Genomic DNA, 7,766 nt, shown 5'->3' with positions numbered 1-7,766 from the left:
TAGAGATTTGTAGAAAATGGAATATTTTTTTTAAACAGGAAATTTTACTGAGAACAGGCTGCAGAAGTTTCCTATGAGTATGTCGGAAAGTATTCGCACGAAATTCCAGAATTCTAACTGGTATCCACCAGAAGCCAGAGTCACCATCATTCTCAATGATAAAATTGAAATAATAATATAAGGATCAAATCAAGAATGCCAAGGAACACTACCATTATTCCAGACTGTTCTGGAGCCCTAACCAATGCCATAGACACAAAAAATGAAATCAGATGTAATTTTGAAAGGAAGAGAGACTTACATTATTTACACGCTTTAAAATCAGGAGCGTGGTGATAGATGTGACATGGGTTCTCTGAGTGTCATTCCCAAAAATGAATGTCAGTTGTTTTTCTTCCCACTAATGAGTAAGACAACTAGTCCTAACTAGGATTGTTGGCCTGTGATGTGAGCTGCCTCTTGAGTAAACTGAAACTTAGGTTTTAAATACTGCAATAGTATTTCCTCAATTTTTTGGTACTATTCACAAGGTAATGACAACAGATGTGACACATTTAAAAATTTAATCTCCATTATTAACATTTCCTCCATTCCTTTGCTAAATCTGGTCAATTAACAGATCAATACCTGAAGACCTGATTTGTAGAGTCTGCTGACTTTCATCGTGTAAATATTCTCATTGTGGTTGCTTTCAAGCTATGAATGTTGGAAGAGACGCACGGTAGCATGCTACTACAAAGAACTTACATTGTACAGAAACACTAGAAATAAATAACTTTAAGAGCACAGAAAAGGGGGGGGGTCAGTGAGAGCTGGACCATCATCACCCAATGGAGCAGAAGAGGGGACAGCATGGAACAGCAGAGGACTGTCAGTACAGCCCTCCTTCCCTTGTCCAGATGCGCCTCCAGAGGTTGACTTTGGGGGTTTGGATGCGGTCACCTTCTCCTACGTGCTTGGGGTCCTGGAGGACCTGGGCCCATCAGACCCATCAGAAGAGAACTTCGCTATGGAGGCATTCACCAAGATGATGGAGGCCTACATGCCTGGCTTCACTCGCATCCCAAGGGGTACCTTAGGGGACATGATGCCGAAGCTCTCAGGGCAGCTGAGTGGTACCAGGAGCAAGGAGAACCTCAATGGCAGAGCTCTGAGGTCCAAGGTCAGGCTTCTATCTCCCCAGAGCAACTGCAGCAGCCTGAAAGGCTTAAAGAAGGGACTAGGTCTCCTCCTTCTGCTGCTGGGGACACCCAAGACTTGGCAGTGGTGCCAAGGAGGAGATGCTGCCGGAGATGGACGTACTCTTCCCTACCCGCTCAGTGGTGTGGGCCCAATGGGTGCTGGCCAAGTTGGGGGTACTTGGAGGAAGCTTGTAGATGCTGGTACAGGAAGGGGGGGAATCTCCAGTCTAGAATGGCCCCAACCACGACCTGCCCAGGTACCTCAGAAGTCCCCAGAAGGATGAACTGGAGTCCTTTACCCTGCAGAAGCACGTGATGGAGGACAGAGCAGAGGTTGGGAAGATTCTCTGCCCACGGCACCCAAGAAGCTGATCCGACACCTCAAAAGCCAGGTAGTGAGCACAAAGGGGAGCAACTCAAAGATGTGCCGACCCCTGAGGCTGAGGAGATGAAGGCCGTGCGCAGCAACCTCCAGCCAGCCAGAAAGTACTGCATCCACTGAGGCGCTAGCCAGACTCTGCCTGAGCCTCCAGAGGGATGCAGGAGCCCCACATCCCCCCCCGACAGGGTTCGCCCTAACTCCTGCCCCACTCCTTTACCGAAGCTCCTCTAGGAGCTGCCATGGGGCAGTAAAGGCAGCCCCAGGGAGGAAAAGAAGAGAACAAATAAATAGAATAATTAGGACATGATGAGTTCTGCACATTTATTATCTTTGTTTTTAATATATTTACCTGTAAACTTACATAATTTTTATTAATGATTATATTTAGCAACGAGCTCACAAAATTCCTGAAAACTTAACAACTGACCCTCTTGAGCTAGCCGAAGCCAATCCTGGGACATCAGATAATTGTGTGTCTAAAAAAGCAAAGCGAATCAAGTGAAACACTAACAAACCAAAGAAGGTTCAGTTAAGTTGCTTGGATAAAAAATCAACCTAATGATAAAATGTAGAGAAAAAAACCCCATTGTTTCACCATGGCAACAAGAACAAATAATAAAATCAAACAGGATAAAATAATTAACAAAACGCTTAATACATTATAAGCAAAGCATATATTAAGAGACATAGAATTCACATTTTAAAAGACATGAATAAATGAAGAGGTGTATCTTGCTCCAACATGGATGTATTTAATATTGTGCAGATGTTAAGTTCTCTCCTAAAGTAATCTATACACTCGGTGCAATCTCAATCAAAAATCTAACAGGATTTTATAGCGACATTGCCCAGCTGCTGCTGAAGTTTGTCAGAAAAGACTACACCCCTGAATGAACTCTTGAAAAAGCTTACTCTCCTAAATATAGAAGCAGTCTATAAAATGTTAGTACTTAAAATAATGAGATTCTGGTGCAGGAGTAATCAAACATGTAGAAGAAAGAGTTCAAAATATTTCATTTGTAACAGAAATGTTCTAGTACAAGGGAAAGAAGGCAGTTCGCTCACACCAGGGGGGAAGGGGACGTGCAATTGTCTATCTTATGACTGAATAAAAAGCTGTTGACTTATTTACAAAACAGAAACAGACTCACAGACACAGAGAACAAATTTACAGTTACCAGGGAGTGAGGAGGGTGGAAGGGATAAATTGGGAGACTCTTGGGGAGTGATGGAAATGTTAGCTACTTTGATTGCGGTGGTGGTTTCATAGGTGTGTACATCTATCAAGACTCATCAAATTGTACATCTGAAACATGTGCAGTTTACTTTATAGAAATTATACCACAATAAAGTTGTTTTTAAAAATGCATATTCCAGATGCCTGAAAGGGGCAAACATTAAAGAAATAAATGGCTTTAAAGAAATACAGGAAGTTATTTCTGTAATCTGGACATGGTAAAAGATTTCCTTTGCAGGACACAAAACCCGGAAGCGATAAGGAAACAATGAACAGATTCTTAAAAACTTACACTTTTAGTATGGCAAGAAACTCCAAATTCAAGTTAAAAAATAAATCTGAGATTGAGAAGAAGTCTTTGCTACAGATATAGCAGTCAACGGAGAGGTATTAACAATATATCAAGAGCTCCTATAAATCAATAAGAAAAAGATAATAACTCACCTAAGTGAAAAAGCTAAGCTATTTCCATCCAACAGGAATATCATGTGAGCTAAATATGTAATTAAAATTTTTTCAGTAGTCACATTAAAATTATCTCTAGCAATATATGGATAATATTATTTGAAAATGTTATCAATGTAAAAATATTAATGAAATATTTTACATCCTTAGACTAACTCTTTGAAATCTCTTGTGTATTTTGTGCTAACAGAACATCTCTGTTCAGGCTGGGCACAAAAGTGCTTGATAAGAAATGCTGGAGAGGGTGTGGAGAAAAGGGAACGCTCCTACACTGTTGGTGAGAATGTAGTTTGGTGCGGCCACTATGAAAAATAGTATGGAGATTCCTCAAAAAACTAAAAATAGACTTACCATATAATCCAGCAATCCCACTACTGGGCCTATATCCAGAGGGAACTTTCATTGAAAAACAAACATGCACCCCAATTAGCAGCACTATTTACAATAGCCAAGATATGGAAACAACCTAAGTGCCCATCAACTGATGACTGGATAAAGAAGTTGCAATGGATTTATACAGTGGTATACTACTCAGCCATGAAAAATAATAAAATAATGCCATTTGTAGCAACATGGATGGACCTGGAGATCGTCATTCTAAGTGAAGTAAGCCAGAAAGAGAAAGAAAAATACCATATGAAATCACTCATATCTGGAATCTAAAAAAAAAAAAAAAAAAAAAATATATATATATATATATATATATATATATATATATAAATGAACTTATTTACAAAACGTAAACAGACTCACAGACACAGAAAACAAACTTATGGTTACCAGTAGCAGAAAGGGGTGGGAAGGGATAAATTGGGAGTTCAAGATTTGCAGATACTAACTACTATATATAAAATAAACAAACAAGTTTATACTGTAGAACACAGGGAATTATATTCAATATCTTATAGTAACCAATAATGAAAAAGAATATGAAAAAAATGCATGTATATATATGACTGAACTATTATGCTGTACACCAGAAACTGACACAATACTGTAAACTGACTATACTTCAATTTTTTACAAAGTGCTCAATAGCTACATTTGGCCTGTGGCTATCATGCTGGACAGCACAGATCTAAACAATTCACAAATATATAAATGCCAGTGGACTAAAATGTGCCCCACTTCACTCATATTAAGGAAATACAAGTGAAAGAAACAAGGAGATACTGCCCTTCACCCATCACATTGACAAACACTGAAAGGACAAAAACCATTAGAAACAAATCTTAGGCACAAACAAGTTTCTTATAGGATTGTTTGTAACAGCAGAAGGAAAAGAAGCAAAGGGAGAAAATGGGGAGGAAAGGGGGAAAAACAGCTCAAGGAGCAGGTTGAGTTAAGCCGGTTAGATGGCATTCATGCAATAGAAACTTGCAGGAATTAAAAGGAGTTATTTGAACTATAGGTACTGACATGGAAAAGTCTCTGAAAAATAAGAAGAGAAACCAGCTTGTGAAAATTTTTATGTGATATGATTTATGTAACAAATCATTTTTAGGTTGATTTGTATGTACACACATGCTTCTGAATGGCTTGAAAATTATCTGAAAGGATATAAATAGTAATAACACTGCTCTCTGGTCGAGGGTGTGGTGGAGGGCTTGTTGATGGTGGGGAGGGAGAACTCTCTTTACACAGCCTGTAAATTTCTGCACTAAGCACATGTCAGATTTGAAATTGGCAATGGTTTCTTTTTAGACATGGGAGGCTTCATCAGCCAACATGAAGAATTCAAAGTTCTCAAGCATCCAGATTCCACGGAGATGGTTCTCTGACTTGTAGTCTTTACAAACGTGCAGAGGCCGTCCTGGGGAGGGAGCCTTAGGATATGTGATGTTACACGTACTGCAGATACTGGGGGAGTAGTAGTAATTTTCGATAATTGTAACCTAAATAGCTCAACATGGAAGGTATGTCACTCCACCCAAATTGTCTACATCATTCAACCATCTTTTCCTGAGCATGTACTGGGAGCACAAGTCCTCACATTATGCATCGAGAAAATTCCAAGATAACAAGCCAGGAGTCTGACTTGAGGGGACTCGTCCCACTCTGAGGGTCCTTTCATAGAACAGAGAAGAAACCACTTTGGTTTTCCTAACAGCAGGGTGGTGCTGGAGTCCTCACTTTTCAACAATGCAAGTTGATTTAATAAAAGGTAAGATTTCATTGGCATGTGTTTTTACCCTTCACCCTTTCCCTTTTCTCTGAGCCTGGAATAGAAATATGTTATCTCCAGATAGAGGATGGAAATCACAAGCTAAGGGTGGTTTTGAAATCCCTCAAATATCACCAGGCAACCTTAATAAAGCAACATTCAGTTTATCAGAACTCATTGCAGGAAGGGAGCGCACCTCCTTGACAGGGTCTCAGCAGTGAGTGTCAATAATGAATTGTTGTTGACAGTAGGCTGTTTGCGCAGGTGAGCAGACTGTTGCCCCAGATATACTGACATGCAGAAATTTCCCAAAGCACCAGGGACATTACAAACTGGTTAGTTTTTCCCTTAGCAGAGTTTTCTAGAACCAACAATAAACCATGCTCGGCTGAACATTTCCACATTCAGTCTTTGCTCTCAAATTCCTGTTTTTGTTTTCTAATCCAGTGATGGACACATGTGGTCCCAGTTCTGAGTCCTCGTCGCTATCCTGTTGACTAGGTGGTTGGAGTTCCCAGTGGTGAGTGGAAGGAATCTGGGTATGTTACAACTTGACAGCTCAGAAAGCTCTGGGCTGCCCACTTGCAGAGTTCTTGTTATGTGAGAAAACAAAAAATTATTTAAGCCAACGTAATTAGACTTGTGTTCTAGGCAGCAAAATTCAATTCCTAATCAATGTACCCTGAGGAAGAAGCATTATCTTGTGTTAAGGAGCCCCATGCTCTTAGGGGATTTTCTGAAAAGAGCTGTAAACATGTGCCAAGGATGAAAGTTCTTCTAAGCTGTGCTAAGGATAGTGGATTTTCTGGGGTGCATTGGGGAGTCTTTTAAAAATTTAGTAAAAAAAACCCAACATGACCAGATTTGTGTTTTAGAAAACTCCAGTGGCATACTGGACAACAGATTAGATCTCCAGCAACCATTTCACATCTCAGTAACTAGAAGAGAGCAGACTTGGTCCCTGACCTGCCCCCTGGCATTGTGACAGACTTCCATCAACGGTTTTCCTCTTTTCTTTTAGAGATTCCTTAAGTAACAGATTGTAAATTGACCAACCCCTTGAATTCTTCCCCTTTTCCTCCCTAGCACTGTGGGCCTTGTGAAACTGCCCCCTGGAGCCATCCCATAGATTTTAGGATTAAGATTTCTACAACCGACCTCTTGGGAGCTCATTAGAAACAACAAATTGTCCTCTGAGTAGTCCCAGAGTTTGTCCCATTTTTCTCCCCCTTTCCCTCCTCCTCTTTTTAATTTTTATTTTTTGGGGGGGTAGGTAATTACGTTCATTTATTTATTTAGTTTTAGAGGAGATACTGGGGATTGAACCCAGGACCTTGTGCATGCTAGGTAGGAATGCACTCTACCACTTGAGCTATATCCTTCCCCCTCCTCCTTTTTTTCTCAACATCTGTTGGATTCCTTTTCCCAGTTAGAACCACAACAGAAGCAGCAGACACCAGTCCATACCATTTCCTCTCACCTTTTCTGCTCCCTGTTAATACACTTTCTTCCCCAGTCTCCGTGCATCCTTTCCCATGGGATTGGCCTCTTCTCAGCACCGTCCCTCCCCATTGCCAGCCTGTGTCTGCTTTCCCACACTTTTTCACTGCTGCGCTCCCCAAGTTTCCAGATCCTTCTCCTCAGTCTCACCCCAATTCTTCCGTCATCCTCAGTCCTGTCAGAACAGACATGAGCTCCTTCAGATCACCCCCCTGCCACTTCCCCAAAAAGGCAGCACATTTGACTTTTATAAAAATAGAACATAAAATATATGGTCACTATGATTATAGCACGATGTCACATTACCTCTTAAAGAAACAGTTTAAATCATTTTCTGCTACTATTCATGAGCTTACAGAATTTAACACAGGAAAATATTGCTGTGGGGCCAAGTGATGTCCTTCAAAGTCCAATGACCCCGACTCCTGGGCTCTCAGAGGTCTGCCTGCGGTCCCTTAATGGATAAAGTACATTCTTTAAAGGGTGTGTTTCCCGTAACAAACTAAGAGCCCCAGGTAATGCCTAATCTCACAGTATCTCAGGCTGGCTTGTTTCAGCCCACCTTATCAGAGTCAGAAACCCTACTGCCCTTCACAGACCCTCAACCTCTTACCTCACCTACAACCAATCAGAGTCTTGTGCTCAAGCTGATCAGGCACCTTGTGACCCTACCTTATAAAACACCCCAACCACCAGCCCTTGGGGATCACACAGTGTGGCCGGCTGTGGTCTATGGCAGCGTACCCCTAATAAACCCCTTTTCTAGTCTCATACTTTATCTCTGGTAAATTCTTTTACCAACTCATGTCACTATGTCACCAACTGGTCACTGTTGTG

General features: G+C 41.0%; 1 pseudogene; it reads left to right on the top strand.

The window, feature by feature from the left end:
* Positions 1–852: 852 nt before the first annotated feature.
* Positions 853–1,683, top strand: LOC105072479 (CUE domain-containing protein 2 pseudogene; annotated as a pseudogene).
* The last annotated feature ends 6,083 nt before the right edge of the window (positions 1,684–7,766 follow it).

This window comes from Camelus bactrianus, chromosome 35, assembly GCF_048773025.1.
Source record: "Camelus bactrianus isolate YW-2024 breed Bactrian camel chromosome 35, ASM4877302v1, whole genome shotgun sequence".
Classification (NCBI taxonomy): domain Eukaryota; kingdom Metazoa; phylum Chordata; class Mammalia; order Artiodactyla; family Camelidae; genus Camelus; species Camelus bactrianus.
The sequence above is the reverse complement of the archived record's forward strand: the minus strand, read 5'-3'. Positions and strand labels throughout refer to the sequence as shown.